This window comes from Corvus hawaiiensis, chromosome 31 (genome assembly GCF_020740725.1).
Source record: "Corvus hawaiiensis isolate bCorHaw1 chromosome 31, bCorHaw1.pri.cur, whole genome shotgun sequence".
NCBI lineage: Eukaryota > Metazoa > Chordata > Aves > Passeriformes > Corvidae > Corvus > Corvus hawaiiensis.
In genome coordinates this window covers 2,250,195-2,274,776 of record NC_063243.1, presented here as the reverse complement: position 1 = coordinate 2,274,776, position 24,582 = coordinate 2,250,195, and the positions used below count along the sequence as shown (strand labels likewise).

The 24,582-nt window shown below is 48.5% G+C and overlaps 1 pseudogene; it reads left to right on the top strand.

The window, feature by feature from the left end:
- Positions 1-10,640: 10,640 nt before the first annotated feature.
- LOC125318741 overlaps positions 10,641-24,582 on the top strand; it is a 33,232-nt pseudogene continuing 19,290 nt past the window's right edge.

Genomic DNA, 24,582 nt, shown 5'->3' with positions numbered 1-24,582 from the left:
GTTTCTCTGCTCTTAACACGTCCCAATGGTAACCGCTGAACTGTACCTTGTTCAGCTCCTGAATCTACTAGGAACATCAGCTCTTGTTTCTGGGGTCCTATTTTCAATTTTATCAAGGGCTCTCGGGATGTTCTGGACCCCAGGTTAAAAAGCCCCTGACACCTCTAGTCTTCCTGAAAGATCCTCTCATCTTTCATTCTTTTTCTACAATCTTTCTTAAAATGCCCCTTCTTTCCACAGTAAAAACACCCCGATGTATTTCTCCGGTTCTCTGAATTTTGTCTCTGGATGGGAAACTGCCTCCTCTGTGACTCAGTGTTCCGTGTTGAGCTTGCAGGGTCTGGGGTATGTTCTTGTTTCTGGGCTTCCCTTACTGCGGCTACCAATAGCCTGCCTGTGCTTTCTGCTTTTCTTCATCCCTCTTCATATACGTCCACTGAGCTTCGCGGAGTAACTCCTGTAAACTTTTCTCTTGCCAATTATCTATTTTCTCAGGTTTTCTCCTGATGTCTTCCCATGATTTCACTGCGAACTGCATTTTTAACAGGACTTCCCCGATTGGAGAATTTGGGTCTGTCCCAGAATACATTTGTAAATTTTGCCTTAATCTCTCTAGCCATTCAGTAGGCGTTTCATCTTTTCCCTGGCATTCCCTGAACATTTTGCTCATGTTCTGTCCTCTGGGTACCGCCTCCCGCACTCCTTGTATTACCATATTTCTTAGGTCAACCATGTTCCATCTCCCTTCCTCTGTTTGTGCATTCCACCCGGGACTCTGAATTGGCCACTTCAGAGTCCCTGGCATTCCCTGTGGATTTCTGTGCTCCCAGTCTCGTACCCCAGCTTGTCTTATCATTTCCTGTTCTTCAGGGTCAAACAATGATCTTAATATCGCACATATGTCTTCATATGGATAAATACTAGTTCCTAAAAATTCCTCCAACCTATCTGCCACCCCTAAGGGATCATCCATTAGCTTTCCCATTTCTTTCTTAAATGCCTTTACATCCCCTGTGTTGATAGGTACGTTTACAAATCCTATAACCCCTGGCGCTGTTGGTACTTCTCTTAGGGGAAATAATTTAGGCTTCTCTTCTTCCCCTTCACTATAATCTCCACTGGCTTTCTTTGTCTGAAGTCGTGTTCTGCTGGCAGGGGGGGAGTGGGTTCCCTTAATGGGAGAAGCTAGATCTTCCCTCCGCTGGCGGTGGGGGTGGAAGCGGGGGATAGATTTGCGGTACCAGAACCTGTCCCGGCGCCGTGACTGCACCTTCCCTTTGGGGTCCCTGAATTTGCACAGGTTGGTGTGGAGGGTTCAAATATGGAGGTGGTAGGTTATCTAAGGGATCCCACTCTCCATTCTGGGTTTTGGGACCCAAACAAGTTTTTATTGGGAGTAACTCCGTTTTAGCAAATTCCCATATTTTAGCGTAATCTTTTTCTTCCTCGCTATGAGTATTTTTGGTGTTCACATATTTGCTTAAGGCCTGGCACGTCCATTTCTCAAAGGTGCCGAACATAGGCCAAATAAGATGTTCTCTGATCTCTTTACCTCCCCACACTTCTACACAATAATATATCATCCTTTCTTTAGATTTACTTCTTCTCTCAGGACAGTCCCGCTAATGCTCTAACATCCATCCTAAGGGACTGTCTCTGGGAATTTCAGGTATACCTGGTTCTTTTCTTTCTGCTGATTTTTCTCAAGATTTTCTCTGGGCTTTGCTTTTCTTTTGCCCCATTTTTCCTAAAAGAATTTTTTCGCTAGCGTTCCTTTTCTTAAACTGTAATCGGTACCTACTTTTTTGTTCCTTACTAGTTTACTGGCCCTGCAGTGAACCGCTCTGGGGGTTTTCCGCTGGTAACAGCTCTCGACTTCAATCAGTACCTATTTTTTTAATCGGTACTTACTTTCCTTACCTGGACTACCTAGTCCGAGACCAGAAGGATTACCAATCCCCCGAACTCGTAGGGAACGTCCCCTTCCCTTCTGGCCTTCCTGTGATCGATCCCCCAAATGTCCCAAGTTATTCGGGTTAGATGTGTGGAATGGGGTTCTATCCCGTTTCATTCGCTTCCCCCGCGACCGACCTCTTCCCTTGTGGGAGAGAGGACCTGCAATCTTGGGGTCCCCACTCACTTTGTGATAATATCACGTCTCATACATGCTTGATCACCCTTCACTCAACCACGCAATACTTATGGTTCCTTTTCCTGCGTGGGTTCTTCATGCACGTAGAGTTTTCTGAGTGAAACACCTTATGCCGCGGCTCTGGAGATCCTACCCTGGATCCCCCCTTGAGTTCCCCGAGAGCTCCTTTTATCCCCCCTTTTTCGATCGTGGCACTGGTCTGAATTTAGTTCAGTGGTCCGATTGGTTCGCAGAACCCACCTATCCTACCAGGCCGCTAGAATCAGCGGGGCGCCTCCCGAACAGAGAGAGGGTCTGCGATACCGCAAATCGGATCACATCGGGGTCACCATTTGAAGTAAAGAAATTCCGCCAAATTAAATTTAATAAAGAAATAGATTTTATTCCACGGCCGAAAGGTCGGTTACACAGAAAGCCACGATTGGAAAAAGGTCAGCCCTGAGCCCGGGGTCGGTGCTGGGTGAACACACATCTGACCTCTATCGCGTCACATCCCCAAGTTCATGAATGTCACTTCAGCTGTTTCCTTCTTATACAGTTCTTGGGTAGAGTCTGAATTAATTCTATTCTTCTTGCAATTTAGCATATTCATGATGTTCTCTTGTCCTAAAGTTGGACTGCACAAAGCATTTTCTGGGTCTGATGAGTTGTCCATCTTGGATGATGAATGCTCCATCTCCGATTCCTGGAACAGTTATTCTTAGTTCCCGGAATGGGATACTCCTTTAACGACACTGAGATGTTAATCAGTTTCATCATCGTCCAGATTATGGCCCAGGTGTGGTGTTAATGGCTCCAGATAAGGTCTACCTCCACCTGGAGATAGACTTTTTCGTATGCTGATTAGTTCCTGGCCGAATTGTTTTCTCTGCTGCTGCCAAGGCTTGTGAAATTTTCTCCATCCCAGGCCTGGGGTTTGGGCTTAGGCATTTTTATTTGTACAATTAATATATACATTTATATACACAAGCACAAATTACCAATTTCATTTATAACACTCTATGTTCAGGACCACAGCTGCCACTGCACACAGGCAGGGGGCCATCCTTGGCTGACCATGTCCAGCTGCTCAGAGAAATAAGCCACTGGCCTTCTGTACGGTCCCAGCTTCTGTGCCAAAAGTCCCAGTGCCAGTCCTTGTCTCTCATGTGAAAACAACAGAAAAGGTTTAGTGACATCTGCGCAGTGCTCTCTCCCCTCCTGCCAGTTCGTACCCCAGATACGTAACTTTCTGGAGGACTAGCTGAGCCTTTTCAGGAGAGACTCTAGATCCACTTAGTCCCAGAAAATTTAAAAGACTTACAGTCCAGTTCTTGCAGTCTTCATGGGTCCTCGTTGCTATCAGTAGGTCATTAACATACTGCAGGAGAGTACCTTCCCCAAGTGGCCTGTTGGGGTTTTAGGAGCTCTCCTGGTTTTTCTTCTGTTAAAGGAATTTTACACATACACGTTGCTAGAGGGACAAATGGCTGGGTACTTAAGAAAAACAAAAGAGCTGGCTACAGGGTGGGGCGCATCTGGCTACTCTTTCATTTTCACCTGAGTGTGTTGGGGGTAGTCGGTCTCAGCATTTGGACAGAGAGGGAGGCTGTTTTCTTTGGCTGCTTTTTTTCCTTCTGCTGGAGAAGCCCTGGGATCCCAAAGCCCACCTTCCCTGCCCCGCTAGGAGCCGGGCTGTGGCCACCCTGCCCCTGCCATTGCTTTGAGCCTTCACTACGTTGTAGCCCTGCTCACCCTGCCTGCCCAGACCTCTGGGCGGTTCCCTGTTTGGATACATTTCATCTGCTACCAGGGATTTGTGCTCATCCCTGCCGTTCCAGCCTGCCATTGCCAAGGGTCTGGCTGCCCAGGGGTTTGTGAAGCTTTTTTGCTCCATCCTGTCCTGGGATCCCAGGCCGCCAGTGCCGCGTGCTCCCCGAGCTCGCTCCGGAGCGCCCCCTGCAGCCGCGGGGGAACCATCGCACCTGCCCTGCTCACCGGGAGCCGCCAGCGCCCCTGCCGGCTGCGAGCGGAACTGCACCCGAGGGGAAAGGGCCTGACAGCTGAGAAGGCTGGGACTGGGTTTGTGATTGTTTGCTGTTACTGCCAGAGTTACTGCTGTTTGTTTGACTGGTTATATATATATATAATAGTAAAGAACTGTTATTCCTATTTTCCATATCTTTGCCTAAAAGCCCCTTGATTTCAAAATTATAATAACTCGGAGGGAAAGGGGGGTTACATTTGCCATTCCAAGGGGGGCTCCTGCCTTCCTTAGCAGACACCTGTCTTTCAAACCAAGACATGGCCTTGTCCAGGCTTCCAGTTCTTGGGATAATTGACCTCCAAATATTGGCGGGCTGTTTTGGAATCCTTGTGGCAATACAGTTCGTGTAAGTTGGCTTTTTCTCGCTGCTTTGGGGTTTTCCCATTCAAAGGCAAAAATTTCCTGACTTTTTAGCTAATGGCAGGCAAAAGAGAACATCCTATAAATCTAAAACTGAGAACCACACCCAGTCACTTTGTAATTTTGTAAGTAGAGTGAAAGGATTGGCCACTATGGGGTGCAGTGTTTTTGATACTGTATTTATTGCCCTCAGGTCCGTTTGGCTTTTGTACTGGTAGAATTGGGGCATTGTAGGGAAACCTATACTCTCTCAACAACCTTTGATCAATAAATTTAGTAATTATTGGTTTTATACCCACTCGTGCTTCATGCCTTAGCAGATACTGTTTGACTGACACTGGTTGTGCCCCTTTGAGTAGTTCAGTAATCACTGGGGGAGCCTGTTTTGATTTCTCTGGAATTCCGACATCCCATACTGGTGGGATCACTTGATCTGTTATTTCACTATCTATGGGTATTTCTCTTCTTTCTGTCTTGTTTGTCTGTTTTTTTCCCTAGGCCTGAGATGATCAAAGAATGGCTTTCCCTTTATCTAATCTTAGTGGTTTAACTTGCAGTTTAAAGTCCTAGTCAGGTGTCTTTGGGGAGGCTTCTTTGGCTGTAGCTTCTTTTTACAGTTTTTGTTATAATAATATTCTTACTCTGCTGGATAATTTTATACATTATGAAGGATTAGTTTTTATGATACAAACTAAGACACAAAACATTTCCATACAAAATGTTCTCATGCAAACATATCTTTACATCAGGGCTATGCTCTGTTTTCCAGGACACAGCTTATAGCACTGTTGTAATGTAATCTTGACACAAACTAGAAACTGGGGCTTTACTGTTGGTGGGATTAAAAATGAAATCAATTATTTTTCAAACTTAGTTTTATTACCTCAAGTAGCCTTTTTTTATTATTATCATTTTAGTGAATAAATTGCCTTCATCACATTCTGCACCCCCGTCTGAGATTGCAGAATGTGCTATAAATAGGTGGAGTGAGGCAAAGATAAAATACCTTCTTAAGACATATGGCATGAGATCGAACAGCACTTTAGTGTGAGAGCTGGTAGAAGGCTTTTCTGTATTTTATTCATGTCCTATCTGCAGCCCATGGCTACCCCTCCTGGCTTAGGAAGGGGGATTCAGTCAAACATGTAGCATTTGCTTGTGTTCTGTTGAGATTCTTTAATTCACTAGTTAGTAAATCAAAAAAATGTAGCCAAATTATAATAATTTTGAAGTCTTCTGAGACAGAACGGGGGAGGTTAGAACATATTTGTATGATTTCAAATATGTATCAATTCTTATACCAACTCTCAGGATAAAACTGGTTGAGACAAATTATACATTCATAAGAGCTTAGCTACAGCATTTTTTCAGTAAAAAGACAAAACAAGTTAGAGAAAAATCAAACTCAAGAATATGTAGAATGCTTTAACTTCTATTTGATCTTTCACCAAATCACTTGTAATGAAAACACAAATTACAAACATTAACCAACTGACAAAGCGAGCAATTATGGTCACTTTACATTTCATTGGTTTTCATGCAGCTCCATCCCAGGTGGTGGTAGATTCCTGTAAAAGAGAAGTGAAAATTTGGGCCTCTAGACCGATTATTAAAAAGAAGTAAAACTTTTTGGGGCTAATACAAAGTGACAGTGAAGCAATGATTATCACATTTAGGTGTGATTTTGCTGCTTGCAGTTTCTCTGCTCTCAAACCGCTTTCTTTATCTTAGATGCAGGGATGTTTGACATTCCTACAAAAGAGAAAAGAAAACAAACCTCCCTGAAAAAAAAAAAGTCTTAGTGAAACAAGTTGTTAATTGCACTAATTTATTCAGGTGGAGTTTTAGTTTTTATTCTATGAAGTGCTTATTGCACCACTTTTGTTGTTTCCCACAGGTTTTCAGTGGGGTTTCCTCCAATTGATTGCTCAGCAGAGGGAGTGAGACTGCTTTTAAAAGTTTTGCAAGACTTGCAGTCTGTGAATCAGGCATTTGAGTTGCCTTTTTTTTTTTTTTTTTGTCTTGTATCAAATCCTCCGAAGGAGTAGAGAGGTGACTAACAAATGAACCAAGGAAGGACAACAAAACATTTTCTTTGCACTGGTCACCCGGGACGGACATTATCCCCTGAAGTTTTCTTACAGCCTCCACAGACAAGGGTGCATGATAAATACCTGGGCCTGCATAGGGACACCACCATCCCCACAAGGCAGCAGCTGCAGAACTGGCCTCAGGATTAGAACCTGCCAGTTCCAGTTCTCCACAATAAACCACAGACTGGTGGGGGGGGTTCCCCACAGGATAGGAGCTGCAGAATTGGCTTCAGGACTGAAACCTGCCAATTTTGGCATTTCACAACAAAACACAAGAGGCACAGGGACCCCTCCAGCCAGGAAACTTTCAGCTCCGCACAAGCACCACATAACAGGAGCCTTACAGCTCCATACAAAACACCAAGCACAAAAGATTTATACTCATTCATTTATACTCCTCATTCTCCCACTAATTTCCATAATAAAACCCATAATGACATAGTAAAAAAAAAAAATAGCAACATGGCACGTCTGTGGGGTCTGACCCCTGGGGCCTCCAACCCATTAAAGGTACCATTTCTTTTCTCCGGGACTAATTCTGGGAGACGTAGTCTCCTTGGGGTTTTCAACCCACCCTTGGGGACTCAAATCAGGGACCCGTGTGTATTTCTGCTTTTTTTTTTAAAAATAGCGAATACCTTAATTTGGTGCAGATGGTCCTTGTCTGCTCCTGCTGTGAGCCAAAGGACAGCTGAGCTCCCCCTGAAAATTCAGGGTCATGACTGGGAGGTCCGCTTACCCCTGGATCCGGCAGCTGGGCAGAGAGGGTCCCATCTCGGGGTGCCAGGTGGATCGCCCCAAATGAGGCCAGGAGACACTTCAGAGGCAAAGAAGCAGATTTTTTCTTTATTCAGCACTGAGTGCATGGAGGATCTCCCCTCCTAACACACACACCCAGCACTCCATACAGTCCAGTATTATGGGTGAAATGCATGAGTATTCATCACATTCCTTGGGATAGGAGTGGTTATACAAATGACTTCTATGAAGTCATTAATATTGTGAGGAACGAGACAACTCTTTAGAAAAATTAAAATAATTTATTAAAACAGAAAAATTGAAAAATTATAAAAATCAGGAAAATATCAAAATTTGGGATCCTAGTGGCTCAAGAGGTATTTCCGGGAACGCAGGGATTAGAGATCTTTGGGCTTAGACAGCACTGGACCGCCGGTGGAAAACTTGCAGTGCTGGGCTGACTTTTAGCTAGCCCAAAAGTCAGAGAAAAATTACTGAAGGCTCCTAAATAGGAGTAAGGCTTAAGTGCCCAGCACTGGCGCCCACTATAGCTAAATCTGCAGTGGTCTGCCCCTGCTCTGAGGCTGACTCACTATTTTATAGTACCCTTGCTCCACCCCAGTCCGCCCACGGACCGCCCATGGCACACCCCTTTGGTCCTAAGTGATTGGTGCTTCCCTTTTGACAGATTATCTCTGTCTACCAATAGCTCGTCGTTGTCAGGGGGGTAGTAGCAGCTGGAGTAAGAGTGGTAACATGTCCTTATTAAGATTCAGGTTGCCATGGAGCTTACTTACAGACCAACGGCTAAAGGTCTAAAACTGGCTGTTGGCTGTTAGAAACTGGGGTTTGGAGCTGGTTCTGAGGAAAGTAGAAACCCTTAAAATAAATATTAAAATACATCCAACACATCTTAAAACATTTGCAAAAGTATACAGAGAACATGAGAAAAACAACTCTTTTTAAAGTTGGAAAGGGAATTTTAACTGGGACACTTTTAACTAGGGGATTTTAACTGGAACTGGTGCAGATAAACTGCTTTGAACAAGTGAAAACCGTAATAGCAGAACTTGATATTTGTACCTGGACTGATGGGTGAACATTAACACTCAATTAAAGTTGTGAACATTAACACTCAATTAAAGTTGTGTAACCCAAAATTAACTAATCAAAACACTTAACATGCAAAGGCCAAGCTAATTAGGGAGTTCATGTATGACAAATATCATTAGCATACGTGCCACACATGTGCTGTGTACCCTGTTGGTCGCACTGGGGAAGGCTCCTCTTCTTCCTCGGGGGTTTTTCTGATGAAGATCAGTACTCTTCATCACAATGCACTTTTCACCTTTCTTTCTGGCGCATGCGCAGTTCTTCACTGGATGATTCAGCGGTCTCTGGGCTGGTTTCAAACAGATTCTTGTTCCTCTTATCTTGACAAGATTAAGGTGAATCCTGCTGCTTAGGTTTTGTGATTAACATTTGCTGTCTCTTAACAGTTAACTGTGCTTGCATGAGTTAAGTATTGATCAACCATTTCTCACTGCCATTGGTGCTCCTTTGCACTCCTTAGGCAGGACCCAAAGTCCTGGTTGGAAGTTGTGGACAGTAAAGTCCCAAGGCAGGGTCTGTGCCAGCCGAGCTTCCTGTTGAAGAGATTTCACAAGAGACAGTGTCTTGGTTTGAAAGACAGGTATCTGCCAAGAAGGCAAGAGTCTCCCTTGAAATGGAGGGGGAAAAAAACTTGCAACCCCCTTCCCGCAGCCTCCTGGGGGCCGGGGGCCACTGCCGGCCCTGCCCGGGGGGTGTTAGGGTCGGGCAGTGCCCGGCGCTGAGCCCCGGCTGCCCCACAGCCCCGGCCCGGCCCCGCAGCTCCCCACAGACCCCCAGCCCGTGCTGCCCTGTCCTGCACCTCTGTGTCCAGTCCTGACACTTCCAACCACAGAGAAATGCCCTGAAATCATGAACTTCTTTCTATCCCTGTCCTGGAAACTGGGGATACAAAAGATCTCAATCAGCTGGCAAAATTTGAGGATAAGATGGTGCTGAAAAACATCCCAGTCCTCACTATTTTCTCTTCCTCCTCTTTTCCATCTTCCTTTTCCTTTCTTATCACACACATTCCTCCTGCTGCTGTTTGCCTTAACCATATTCCTGCACACTCCCTTCAACCAATCCTTTCCCAGCACACCAACACCATCCGTCCCCTGTTGCTGACACTCCTTCTCGACTTCCCTTTTTACCCCCGCTGGGTGTCCATGTCCTTAATTACCTCTGGGAGAATGTGCAAACTACCTCAACATTGTCCCCTTTTGTATAGGAAACGATGTCCATGGTTGTGTTGAGGCTTTGTTGTTGTTCTGGAAGTTGAGGAATTGAGCAGGAGCTTGGCTGAGCAGCAGTGTGTGTCAATCAGTGCCATTTTGTGGAGCTGATGGTTTCTGGTGTCACTTGCTTGTGTCCAAGTCGGTGTGGCTGTGTCCGAGCAGATTGAGAGCATGTGTTTGTAGGGAGGCGTTGCTGTTGTTCCTTGGCTGGGGGTGCCCGGTTTTCGGGCCATCCCCCCTGGAGCAGGGTGTCCCCCCTTGGTGCAGGCGCGGCCCTCAGGCAGCGCTCAGCCAATCAGAAGGCGCGGCGCTGGTGAGTCAGCAGTTGCCAGGCAGAGCCGCAGCGCCCGGCGCTCCCCAGCTGGAGCCCCCGTGTGGCCCGGCCTTGGCGCCCCCCGCGAGGGGAATTTGGGGAGGTGGGAGGGGGGGAGCGCCAAGGCCGGGCCGGCCCGTGCTGTGCTGGCAGAAGTGGCTGCGGCGGGGGCCGAGTGCGGGCAGGAGCGGCCGAGAGCCCAGCGCTGCCGCAGCCCGAGCTGCCGCAGCTGCATCCCTGCTGGTGCTGTGGGATGCGAGAGCTCTGGGGGGCAGAGCGAGCCAGGGGTGGGTGCTGGGCCTGGGGGGAGGAGGAGAAAGGCTGGAGGAGCAGGGCTGGAGACCAGAATGGTGAAAGGATGCACGTGGGAGCAGCAGGTGGGATTCAGCAGGAGAAGGAGTAGTGTGAGGAAGAGGAGTGTGAGGAAGAGTAGGGATACAGGAGGAGGAGGAGGAGGAGGAGCAGGAAGAGGAGGCACCGCAAGGTTCCAGCACTCGCTGTATCTGCAGCCTCCCCCCAGCCCCAGGAGCGTTGCCCCCCCCCCCATCCAGCCGGTGATCAGGGAGGGGGATCCATGATTTTCCCGTGGGTGGATCTTGGTGTTTCTGAGGTTTCTTGGTCTCCATGTTGTTGCTTTGTTTTTTTGTGGGGGCTGAATGTTTATAATTTGGAGGGGGTTTTGTCTGAATCTTGATGTTTTGGGAGTTTTGGGTCTGTGTCTTGATGTTTGGGGAACATCTGGAGTGAATCTTGGTGTTTTGGATGTTTTTACAGACACAAGATGCCTGGTGATAGACTCTGGCTGGAGGAACCTACAGCCCAAGGCGCTCACCCCTTGTTTCTCCTTCCAAACCAGGATTTGTCATTCCCAAGCTGTGGCCAGATGGAGGAGGAGGAAAAGTCCCGGAGATGCCACATGAGGAGGGGCTGCAAACGCAGCCCAGAGAGATCCAAGGAGGAAAGAGCCCCCCTGATCCGGGAAGGCAGCCGGAGATCCAGGGGGAGCTCGGAGCTGGTGGAGGAGCCTCAGGGTGGGGAGAAGCCCCACAAGTGCTTGGAATGTGGGAAGGGCTTCAGGTGGAGCTGCAAGCTGAGGGAACACCAGAGAATCCACACTGGGGAAAAGCCCTACGAGTGTGGGCAATGTGGGAAGGACTTCAGCCGGAGCTCCCACCTGATCCAGCACCAGAGGATCCACACTGGGGAGAGGCCCTATGTGTGTGGGGAGTGTGGGAAGAGCTTCAGCCAGAGCTCCAGCCTGATCCATCACCAGAGGATCCACACTGGGGAAAAGCCGTATGAGTGCTTGGAATGTGGGAAGAGCTTCCGGCAGTGCTCTGGCCTGATCCAGCACCAGAGGATCCACACTGGAGAGAGGCCCTATGAGTGTGGGCAATGTGGGAAGGGCTTCACCAGCAGCTCCCAGCTGATCCAGCACCAGGTGGTTCACACCGGGGAACGGCCCTATGGGTGCTTGGAATGTGGGAAGAGCTTTGGACTGAGCTCTGACCTGAGGGCACACCAGAGAACCCACACCGGGGAGAGGCCCTACGAGTGTTCTGAGTGTGGGAAGAGGTTTCAAACCAGCTCCGATCTCCTCAAACATGAGCGCATTCACACGGATGAGAGGCCCTTCCGCTGCCCCAACTGCAGGAAGGGCTTCAAACACAACTCCCACCTTGTGAAGCATCAGCGCATCCACACTGGGGAGAGGCCCTATGAGTGTCCCAAATGTGGGAAGAGCTTCTCACAGAGCTCTCACCTGACCCGACACCAACGGAGCCACCACTAAGGGAAGCCTTGCGAGTTCCCCGAGTGCGGGAAGAGCTTCGTGCGTTGCTCCAGCTCCATCCCCCGTGGGAGGATCGGCGTTGGATGATCCCCAGTGACCCCCGTTGGGCAGAGCCCTGGTGATCTGTTTTCCTGGTGATCCATGTTGGGAAGACACCTGGCTGAGGTCTCCACATCTTCCTGGCTCCCCGTGGGCACCTGGATGGACCCAGGGGCAGGAACATCCCTCGGGATGCAGACTGACATCGGGAATTCATTGGGGAAAGCAGATTTGTTGACTTTCAACCCCAAATAATCTTTTCCGTTCAATCTTTTCTTCCTGTGTCATCCAGGAATACTGGATGGTCGTGGAGATCTTTTCCAATCAATGATTACACGATTCCAATTTTCTCTGGCCCAAGGGTGTCTTCCACGGCCAAATGGTGATGGACTGAGGCAAAGACCAAGATTATGGAGACAGTGGGATGGAAACCCCTCCAAAAAAGGTTCTTCCCTCCTACCCAAGCGTGTGGATCCACAGCCAGCACGAACACAGAAATCCTTTTCTTTTGGCATTGGTTTTCTTTTCATTTCTCTTCATCTTCTAAAAACCCCCAAAATTGGAGTAAAAATAAAGAAATTGAACTGAGATTTGGGTGGGGACATTGCAGGACATGGACATGGATGGGACATAGGCATGGAGAGTGACACGGGGACATGTGGACATGGACGCGGACGTGGCCATTCGTGGGGACATTGGGAGACACGGGCATGGATCGAGACATGGGGGACAATGACATGGATGGAAACGTTGTGGGGACACAGCCAAGGGTGAGTGGTGTCTGGAAGTCTCCAGGGCTTTTGTGTCCGTAAAACCCCAAACCACCATGAGTCAGCACAAAAAACCCTCCCAGCAGTTCTCCTTCTCTGATCTCTCCAGTTTGGGGTTCTGGGGCTCTGAGTTCTCCTTTCCCTGGGCTCATCAGGGTCCCATGGCTCCTGGGGTTCCCTCCTCTCCAGGGTCCAGCTGAGGGATGATTCGAGGGTTTTGGGGGTGTCTTGGTTTGAAAGACAGGTGTCTGCCAAGGAAGGCAGAAGTCTCCATTGAAATGAAAGAAAAAAAAATTACAACCCCCTTCCCTCCGAATTATTATAATTTTGAAATTAAGGGGCTTTCAGGCAAAGATATGGGAAATAAGAGTAACAATTCTTTACTATTATATATCTATATGTGTATAACAAGGCAAACAAACAGCAATAACTATGGCAGTAACAGCAAACAGAACCATAGTACTGGACAACTCGAGATGCTGTGATTCCCATCCACTAAATGATCCGTGAGCTGGAGAGCCAAGGGGTGGTCAGCAAGACCCACTCACCCTTCAACAGCCCCATCTGGCCTGTGCACAAGTCTGACAGGGAATGGAGATTGACTGTGGACTATTGTGCCTTGAATGAAGTGACTCCACCATTGATCGCTGCTGTGCCGGACATGTTGGAGCTCCAGTACGAGCTGGAGTCCAAAGCAGCGAAGTGGTACGCCACTATTGACATTGCTAATGCTTTTTTCTCCATTCCTCTGGCAGCAGAGTGCAGGCCTCAATTTGCCTTCACCTGGAGGGGCGTGCAGTACACCTGGAACCGACTGCCCCAGGGGTGGAAGCACAGTCCCACCATCTGTCATGGACTGATCCAGGCTGCACTGGAAGAGGGTGAGGCCCCAGAACATCTGCAGTACATTGATGACATCACTGTGTGTGGGAACACAGCCTCAGAGGTATTTGAGAAAGAAGAGAAGATCATCCAAATTCTCCTGGAAGCCAGTTTTGCCATCAAGAAAAGCAAAGTCAAGGGACCTGCCCGAGAGATCCAGTTCCTGGGCAAGATGGACGACGTCGGATTCCCACTGAGGTCATCAGTAAGATCACAGCAATGTCTCCACCAACCAACAAGAAGGAAACACAAGCTTTCCTAGGTGCCATAGGTTTCTGGAGAATGCACATTCCCGAGTACAGCCAGATCATGAGCCCTCTCTACCTGGTTACCCGAAAGAAGAACGATTTCCACTGGGGCCCTGAAAAGCAGCAAGCCTTTGCCCAGATCAAGCAGGAAATCGCTCACGCCGTAGCCCTTGGCTCAGTCAGGACAGGACTAGAGGTGAAGAACGTGCTCTACTCTGCAGCCAGGAGCAATGGTCTGTCCTGGAGCCTCTGGCAGAAGGTGCCTGGGGAGACTCGTGGCCGACCACTGGGATTCTGGAGCCGAAGCTACAGAGGGTCTGAAGCCAACTATACTCCCACAGAGAAGGAAATCTTGGCAGCTTATGAAGGAGTCCAGGCTGCCTCAGAAGTAATTGGCACAGAGGCACAACTCCTCCTGGCACCCCGACTACCGGTGCTGGGTTGGATGTTCATAAGAAAGGTTCCTTCCACGCATCGTGCCACTGACGCTACTTGGAGCAAATGGATTGCCCTCATCACGCAGCGCGCCCGAATTGGAAACCCAAGTCGCCCTGGGATCTTGGAAATAATTACGAACTGGCCGGAAGGTGAAACTTTTGGGTTATTTTCTGAAGAAGAAGAGCAGGTGATGCGTGCCAAAGAAGCCCCACCGTATAATGAGCTACCAGAGAGTGAAAGACAATATGCCCTCTTCACTGATGCTTCCTGCCAAATTGGAGGTGCTGGCCGGAAATGGAAAGCTGCTGTATGGAGCCCCACATAACGAGTTGCACAAGCTACTGAAGGAGAAGGTGGATCGAGCCAATTTGCTGAACTCAGAGCTGTCCAATTAGCTCTGGACATAGCTAAAGAGAAGTGGTGAAGTGGCCAAAGCTCTACCTCTACACTGATTCATGGAATGGTAGCCAATGCTCTGTGGGGTTGGCTGGAAAGGCGGAAGAAGGCAAACTGGCAGCACAGAGGAAAACCAATCTGGGCTGCTGAGGAGTGGAAAGGCATTGCCACTTGGGTAGAGAAGCTATCTGTGAAAGTCTTCCATGTAGATGCTCACATCCCCAAGAACCGGGCTAATGAAGAACATCGTAACAACAAACAGGTAGATCAGGCTGCAAAAATAGAGGTGTCCCAGATAGACTTGGATTAGCAACATAAAGGAGAGTTGTTCCTAGCTCGATGGGCCCATGATGCCTCAGGCCATCAGGGCAGAGATGCCACCTATAAGTGGGCATGAGACTGAGGGGTGGATCTAACCATGGACAGTATCTCCCAGGTGATCCATGATTGTGAGACATGCGCTGCGATCAAGCAGGCCAAGCGAGTGAAGCCCCTGTGGCACAGTGGGTGATGGTCCAAATACAAGTATGGGGAGGCCTGGCAGATTGATTACATCACACTGCCTCAAACCCACCAAGGCAAGCGCTATGTGCTCACAATGGTAGAAGCCACCACTGGATGGCTGGAGACCTACCCTGTGCCTCACGCTACTGCCCGGAACACCATCCTGGGCCTTGAAAAGCAAGTCCTTTGGAGGCATGGTACCCCTGAGAGAATCGAGTCTGATAATGGGACTCATTTCAAGAGCAGCCTTATAAACACCTGAGCTAGAGAACATGGCATTGAGTGGGTGTACCACATCCCTTACCATGCACCAGCAGCTGGGAAGGTTGAGCAGTGTAATGGATTGCTTAAAACCACCTTGAAGGCACTGGGTGGAGGGACTTTCAAAAACTGGGAGGTGCATTTAGCAAGAGCCACCTGGTTAGTTAACACCCGAGGCTCCACCAGCCGAGCAGGCCCTGCCCAATCCGAACCCCTACAAACAACAGATGGGGATAAGGTTCCAGTGGTGCACATGAGAGGTATGCTTGGAAAAACTGTTTGGGTTAGTTCTGCCTCGAGCAAAGACAAACCCATCTGTGGGGTTGTCTTCGCTCAGAGACCAGGTTGCACCTGGTGGGTGATGCAAAAGGATGAGGAAAACCCATTGTGTACCACAAGGAGACCTAATTTTAAGTGCGAACTGTGTGTAAGATGTTATTGTATATATATGTATAGATATCTGTAAGAGGGTATTGATTTGGGTATGATGTAGATGGTAATAGAATACGGGGTGGATTATGTCCTAGGTTACAATGTAAGATGTGCCCACAAGCATGTATTCTGTCACCATCTTCATGAGCTGGTAAAACCAGGTGGGGCAGTGCTCCCTGCCTCCTCCCTCAAGACTATGTCCTGTTAATGGCCAATCAGTGCCTTGTCTCATGACTCATCATTCCATTGTGAGATGCTCTATCCAGATGGAGAAACCAAGCATCCCATCCTGGATTAAACTTCGATTTTTGAAGACTGCAGGCAGCCTTTCCCACTGGATTTCCAGAGGACAAGAGCTACATACCTACCACTGGACCTTCTGAGGAAGACCAGATCTTTCTACGTAGGATCACTGCTTCAACAGAACCATATCCGTTCACTTCAGGAGGACTGCAGCCACCACCTTATCAGGCTGCTACTGCTACCCTGACTAACAGGGTCAGGTCATATCTGACTCTGTCAGTTTAAATCAGTTGGGGTTCTTTCCTGCCTTGTTATATATATGTGTTTATATATATATAAGTAAAGAACTCTTATTCCTGTTTCCCGTATCTTTGCCTGAAAGCCCCTTGATTTCAAAATTACAATAATTTGGAGGGAAGGGGGGTTGCATCTTCCATTCCAAGGGAGGCTCCTGCCTTCCTTAGGCAGACACCTGTCTTTCAAAGCAAGACAGATCAATATTCATATTTTGGTAAATCATTCTGGTGAGCCAGCCAGGAGTCTGCTCTATCTGGCCATGGGGCCAAGGGTCTGGGGACCCCCCTCGGGTGCCCGCCCTGCATTTTGGGGAGAGGGGGCTCCTTGATCCTCTGACACCCTGGGGAGAGACCAGGACCTGCCAGAACCACGGACAAAGAGGTATGTTTATAAAAATAAAGGGTACCTCAAAGAAGGCAGCTTGTAAGACACAGCAGGACGCCCTGTGCGAAGCGGAAGCCTGGGAGAGTTTGGTTGTAAGTGTCCGCAGAAAGTATAGTAATTTTAGCGGAGCTGGTAATGGCTCCAAAGGTTCATCTCCTGTAAGTGGAGTAGAATTGCCTCTGTTTCCTGGGGTGGGAAATGAGGTACAGGGGTGCTGCCTGTGGTGTCTCGTGGAGGAGAGCTGGCCGCGCAGTGTGGGTGGCCGTGCAGCGCGTGTGGCTGCAGAGTTCAAGCGGCTGCAAGAACTCCGGCTTGGTTCGTTCTCGTAGAGGGGGGCGAGGACCGCGCGGTTGCACACCAGAGGAGTACGGGCGGTAGCGCTGTCGGCTCCGGTCTGGTCCGTGGCTTAAAAGCAGCATTGGCTTGTAGTTTTGGATACAAGCGGCAAACAGAGAGAAAGACTGACTCCATCTTGGAGTGCTGTGCACATGCATTAGGGAAGCGCTGCAGGTCTACAGGGGCCTCTTTGGGTCAAAGAGTACAGACTCCCTGGGCTGCACAAGTGCTGTAGTGGTACGGTGGGTTGTGCCAAAAGGGTGTACTTGAACTGTGAATTAGCAACGCGTTGCGTGTGAGTTTTAGTTTGCAAGAGTTTGTATTGTATGTGTTTTGATTTGTGTGTATTTGGAGCGGATTAGCCACATATTTGTGTAAAAAAAAAAAAAAAAAGGTTTTAAAAAGTTTGTGTTTGTTGAGTTAGTGGAAGGATTTCTGTGCTCAAGAGAGTGGAGGGATTTTTTTTGTGTTTGGAGTGTGCTGTAAGAAAGGAATTAATAGTGTGCATGAGCTTTGAGTTGTGTGAATGGTGGTGGTGAGATTTGGATTAAGGTATTAGTGAATAAAAGTGGTAATTATGCATTTAAAAGTTGTTAAATTTGTGTTTAAAGGAGTGAGCAGAGTTAGTTTGAAACTATGCCCAGCGTCACTTTGGCGACCAGTCGGGGTGATTTGAGTTTGTAGCTTTGGATTTTTGTTTTGTAAGTTTTTAGTATATTTTGAAAAGTTTGATTGTAAGTGAGTTTAAATTTGGTAGTTTGGTGCGGGGTAACATCCAGACAAAGGGCTAATAATTTTAACCTTAGCGGCGAGGCGGAGCGGCGTAGCATGTAGCGTGGGCTCAAGACTAAACCCCCCCACTCGCTCAGCAGCACAAGCTAAACCCCCCTCGCTCGGCAGAGTGAGTGAGGCGGCAGCACAAGCTGGAACTCGCTAGCTCGCCAGATTTTAGCGGAGCCTTGCGAAACCCCAGCAGAATATTTGCTCAGGGTTGCGAAAGGCTGGCAGTGGGCTTTGTAAGTTTGAAATTGTTGGTATAAGAGTTTTGAGTGAATTGTTTGAAGCATTTGAATGTGTTGTGTTTTTGTGTGCTGTGTGAATTTTTTAGATTTGAATAAAAAGGAGGGCTTTTTAAAGTGGTGGAGTGTGGGAGTGTGTTATGAATTTTATTAGGTTTTTTAGTGAACCCTTAAACTTATAGACTTAATTGCTATTTTAAAACTAGTAAGTTTGTTTTTCCTTTCTGGAGATTTTAAAGCTTAACAAGCTGGGTTTTTCCCTTTCCTCTAATGACTAATAAGTTTTTTTTGCTATTTTTGATTAACAAGCCTGCTTTTTTTCAGAGACTTTTGAAACTAACAAGCCTTTTTTTAAGTAGTGAAGTTATATGCCTAGAAATAGGAGACGTGGAAGGCAAAAGCCCGCTTTAAAGGAGCTCCCCTGCCCAAGGGATAGCTGCGGCTGTAGCCCATGGGTAGTGTTTCGTTGTGTAATTTGTCAAGAACTGTGGGTTCCACGAGTATTCGGGTGGAAGGTACCTAGGAGGGGAACTTTTTATCTTTGTTATACAAAAGAACAAAAGGCAACTGTGATAGCTGTAGAGATTTTGTTAGCAACTGGTAAAGAAAGATATGGTAGTGATAGCTTACTTGATACACTGGATAACAGGATTTCCAGGCTTTTACAGAAATAGAGATTATTAAAGCTGAGTGTGCCCAGTATAATTTTGTACCAGAAGACTTTCCTGAAGTGAAACTTTGGAACTGGGATAAAGTTTAAAAGCGTTAGAAAAAAAAAGAATTTTAAAAATGGGGGCAAGCGAAAGCAAAGAGGTTCCTAAGAGTAGCCCCTTGGGATGTGTTTTGACACACTGGAAAAAGATGGTGAATCATAGTGGTGCAGAGACCACGAGGGAGCTTACTAAGTTATGCACTTATTATGTGGCCACTTTATAAACTGGAAGGGGGTATGAAGTGGCCGCCTTTTGGTACACTGGATTATGAAACATTACTGCAATTAATGCTTTTTCTTAGATGTGAGCAAAAATGGCCAGAGGTTGTTTATGCTGGATTATTTTTCACTCTTTGAAATCAACCTCAGTGACAAAAAGAGTGTGGGATCAGACCACCCTCGGATTCCTTAGTATTGGCTTTTGAAAAGGATAACAAAGTTAATAATGAAAAACCTAAGCAATGTTGTGGTGCATGTTCAATAAACCAGAGATGTACCCATCCTGACAAGGTATATCAGGTAGAAGCCCAAGAACAAGAAGTGGCAGATCTGCTTAACTCACCCCCTAAAAAGGGAGATGGGGGAGGGGTAGCAAATGATACAGAATCAGAGTTACCATCATCTCCATCCCCAAACCCCGCTCCACTTTCTAGTTCATCTCCCTCAGGGAAATCGATAACTAACCTCTACCCACCTTTACCAAGCAGTGGCAGCGAAGAGGATGAATCACCCTCCCCACAGGGTCCTATAACATTAAGGACCCGGGGGCGAACTGAAAGAAACGTACAAGCACCTTTAAGGGAAACAGTAAATCATGAAGGGATTCCTATATTAGTTAAAATCCCCTTTTCTATTATAGATACAGAGGCCTGGGAAAAAGTGGCCAGAAATTACCAGAGTGACCCAATAGGGGTTGCTAAGAAATTTAAATTTATGGTAAAGCAACACAATCCTGATTGGGCTGATACTCAGTTACTGCTTGATGCTCCAACTGAATCAGAAAAGCAATTAGTTATAAAGACAGCTGTGAATATGGCTGAGGATGATTGCAGGATAACACAGGAGGATGTTAAAAAGGTACTTCCTCTTCAGGATCCAGAGTGGGGCCCTAATGAGCCAGATGAAATGGCACAGTTAAAAAGGTACTGGGGATTCATAATAAAAGGGCTAGAAAGAGCAATCCCTAAAGCCATAGACTGCTCAGCCCTGTATGCTATTAAGCCGGGTCCCTCTCAAACACCTTCTGAATTTTTAGACAACTTGCAAGATGGGATGCACCACTATACCACCTTGGATCCTGGATCGGAAGAAGGAGTGCAGTAATTGGTAAACTTATTTTTAGGACATTCCACAGGAGACATCAGGCGGAAGCTCCAGAAGATTCAAGGTCCAATGAGCTGTAATTTAGAGACTTTGCTTGATGTAGCATGGAGAGTTTATAGCAATCGGGAAGAGGGATACAAATAGGGGCAACATATTCAGTGTTGAATAAAGCTTTGATACCTTGCTGGGGTTTTAGTTTAGTCTTAGGTTTTCCTGTTAAAGGAATTTTCTCCCATATGCATGTTGCTAGGGGACAAATAGCTGTACTTAAGAAAGACAAAAAGGGGAGTGGGGCGGGCCTGGCTACTCTTTTGTCTACACCTGGGTGTGGGGACAGTTCGCTCTGAGCGTCCGGAGAGAGAAGCTGCAGAGAAAGGAGCTGCTGCTGCTTTCTTTTTGGCCGTTCTTTCTTCCTGCTGGAAGCAACGCCGGGACCCCAAAAGCCGCTTTTCCCTGCCCTGCTGGAGACCGAGCTGTGGCTGTCCTGCTCCGCTGCTGCTTCGAGCTTTCGCTACGCTGCAGCCCTGCTCACCCTGCCTGCCTGGGCCTCCGTGGTTTTTTTCCCATCTGGATACATCTCGTCTGCCACCCGGGATTTGCGTTCGTCCCTGCCATTCCAGCCTGCTGTTCCTGAGAGTCCGGGATCGGCTGCCCAGCGGTTTGTGAAGCCTTTGTTCCATCCTTCCCGGGATCCCAGGGCACCAGAGCCGCGGGTTTCCCGAGCTCGCTCCGGAGCGCCCCCTGCAGCCGCGGGGGAACCATCGCACCTGCCCTGCTCACCGGGAGCCGCCAGCGCCCCTGCCGGCTGCGAGCGGAACTGCACCCGAGGGGAAATAGCCTGACAGCCGAGAAGGCTGGCACTGGGTTTGTGTTTGCTGTTACTGCCATAGTTGTTGTTGTTTTGTTTGACTGGTTATATACATATATATATAGAGTAAAGAACTGTTATTCCTATTTCCCACATCTTTGCCTAAAGGCCCTTGATTTCAAAATATAATAACTTGGAGGGAAAAGGGGTTATATCTGCCACTTCAAGGGGGGCCTCTGCCTTCCTTAGCAGACACCTGTCTTTCAAAACCGAGACAGATCTTGGCGCCCAACGTGGGGCCTGAGGGCATTAAGAGATAGAGGTGAAAAAGGAATAACAGTTCCTCGATAACTTTATTTTGTGTGCTGGATATTGGAACCTTGTTAGGCAGCACTATGTGGTCTAGTTTACCCTGGTTTGGGTGGCATGTAGCCGTGGCTATATTCTTCCCCTTTGCAGCTCCTTACTTGAATATGGGTCCTCTGACTAAGGCTACCATTGCTGTTATCCAGCTTGCGTTATGGGTCGAGAAGGTGAGGAATTCATGGGTTTTTAACTTCCTCCGGAATGTGGGCACATGGATAAACAGCTATCACACACTGAGCACATGTTTTTGGGGTTATGTTAACAATGGTACCTTCTGTGAGGAAATGACACCAGGGGAAGTTTTCTCCCAACCCCTCAACCAGTTCTTTGGGCCCACCCCATCAATTTTCGAAGGGTTTAAATTCCCTCTGAATACTAACCATCTGCTGCTGATAGGCCTACTCTATTTAGCATTCAAGGATAAGTTGAGATTGGCTTGGATATCTACCCGGACACCAGCCCCAGAGACTAGAGATCCTGCCCCAGAACCTGACATGGCCCCAGAGAGTAGAGTTCCTACCCCAGAGCCTGATCCTGCCCCAGAGCCTGACACGGCCCCAGACACTAGAGATCTTACCCCAGAGCCAGAGCCTGCCACAGCCCCAGACACTAGAGATCCTGCCCCACAGACTGATACTGCCCAACAGTCCACCTCAGAAATGGACTACCCAAATTGGGTGGGGGTACTGGCAAAAGGGATGCAGGAGATGTGCCAGGAGATGGGTCAGGTGCGCCAGGGGATATGCCAGGAGATGGGTCAGGTGCGCAAGGAGATGTGCCAGGAGATGGGCCAGGTGCGCCAGGAGATATGCCAATTGCTAAGGGAATACACCTCCTCAGCTAGTGAAAAACCCTCTCCCTGCCCCAAAGAGGGTGAGTCCGATGGTGCAGCAGTGGAACCCACGGATGTTACAACCGTCCAGGCTTCAGCTGAACCACAAGGACAACCACAGCCAGCAGCAGTCGCCCCTGTGCAAAGGAGGAAGTATAAGACCAAATCAGTACGACCAGTTAATGATGATGGGCAACCAGGGCCCTCACAACCAGCAGGAGAGCCAGAGCCAGAAATCATTACTGAGTCCCTGTCGCACGACAGTCTCCGTGCTATGCGAAACGACATTGTGCGAAGGGGGCGTGAGCCTTATACCACCTGGCTGCTTCGGGTTTGGGACCTTATGGGCACAAGTGTGCAACTGGATAGTGGTGAGGCAAGGTATCTGGGATCGTTGACCCAGGACCCAGGTGTGGACCAGATATTTGTGAGGGAGCCAGGGCCTCTCTCTCTCTGGGAGCGGCTCTTAATGAGTGTGAGAGAAAGGTTCATTCACAAAGAAAGAATGCAGGAGTATCATCATAGAATGCAGTGGAAGACACTCGAGCAAGGGATCCAACAGCTAAGAGAGGTGGCAATATTAGAGGTACTCTTTGGGAAGGATGGACAGCATGATAATGACCCCGATAAGGTCAGGTGCACAGGACAGATGATGTGGAACCTGGCAAGGCTAGGGCCATCGCAATACACCACCTTCATTGCAACGATTGATGCTGACAATACCCGAGAAACAGTGGGCTCTGTTGCCAACAGGCTCAGGCATTATGACAGCATGATCAATGGCCCGCTGAAAGCTCATGTCTCTGCTGTGGTCCAGGACCTCAAAGAGGAGATGAAGGAGAAGATGGAGGAGATGAGGGAGGAGATGAGGAGGGTCAGTGTGGCACCAGTGCGAGTCACAGGCCCCCAAGTCAGAGCCCGTCGTCCCCCTGCTAGAGAGAGAGGGTACACCCCACGAGCTGAGCTGTGGTTTTTCCTGTGTGAGCATGGGGAAGACATGAGAAGGTGGGATGGGAAACCCACCTCTGCCCTGGCAGCGCGGGTGCGTGAACTCAAGGAGGGAGGCACTAACCGAGGGGGTTCCGTTAAGGTGAAGGTAGCCTCAGCCTCCCGTGACCGAGCTGCCAGGCATTACAGAAGGGAGGATGATATGTCGGATCCCCTTGAAGGTACCTCGAGCATGTATGCCCAGGGAAAGAATGATAACCAGGGCTAGAGGGGCCCTGCCTCTAGCCAGGAAGAGGCACGGGAGAACCGAGTTTTCTGGACGGTGTGGATCCGATGGCCTGGCACATCAGAGCCACAAAAATATGATGCATTGGTTGATACTGGGGCACAATGTACTTTAATGCCATCGGGACATGTGGGGGCAGAACCTGTATCCATCGCTGGGGTGACCGGGGGATCACAGCAGTTGACCCTTTTGGAAGCTGAGGTGAGCCTGACTGGGAAGGAGTGGCAAAAGCATCCGATTGTGACCGGCCCAGAGGCCCCGTGTATTCTGGGCATAGACTTCCTCCGGAATGGCTACTACAAAGACCCAAAAGGACCCAGGTGGGTATTTGGGATTGCTGCTGTGGAGGCAGAGGGCATTAGGCAATTGAACACCCTGCCTGGACTATCTGAGAATCCTTCTGCAGTTGGGCTCCTGAAAGTGGAAGAGCAACGAGTGCCAATTGCCACCTCGACAGTGCACCGCCGGCAGTATCGGACAAATCGAGATGCTGTGATCCCCATCCACAAGATGATCCGCGAGCTGGAGAGTCAAGGGGTGGTCAACAAGACCCACTCACCCTTCAACAGCCCCATCTGGCCTGTGCGCAAGTCTGACGGGGAATGGAGATTGACTGTGGACTATCGTGCCCTGAATGAAGTGACTCCACCGTTGAGCGCTGCCGTGCCAGACATGTTGGAGCTCCAGTACGAGCTGGAGTCCAAAGCAGCGAAGTGGTACGCCACTATTGACATTGCCAATGCATTCTTCTCCATTCCTCTGGCAGCAGAGTGCAGGCCTCAGTTTGCTTTCACCTGGAGGGGTGTGCAGTACACCTGGAACCGACTGCCCCAGGGGTGGAAGCACAGTCCCACCATCTGTCATGGACTGATCCAGACTGCACTAGAAAAGAGTGAGGCTCCAGAACATCTGCAGTACATTGATGACATCATTGTGTGGGGGAACACCGCAACCGAAGTGTTTGAGAAAGGAGAGAGAATAATTCAAATTCTCCTGCAAGCTGGTTTTGCCATCAAGAAGAGCAAGGTCAAGGGACCTGCCCGAGAGATCCAGTTCCTGGGAGTAAAGTGGCAAGATGGACGACGTCAGAGTCCCACTGAGGTCATCAATAAGATCACAGCAATGTCTCCGCCGACCAACAAGAAGGAAACACAAGCTTTCCTAGGTGCTATAGGTTTCTGGAGGATGCACATTCCCGAGTACAGCCAGATCGTGAGTCCTCTCTACCTGGTTACCCGCAAGAAGAATGATTTCCAC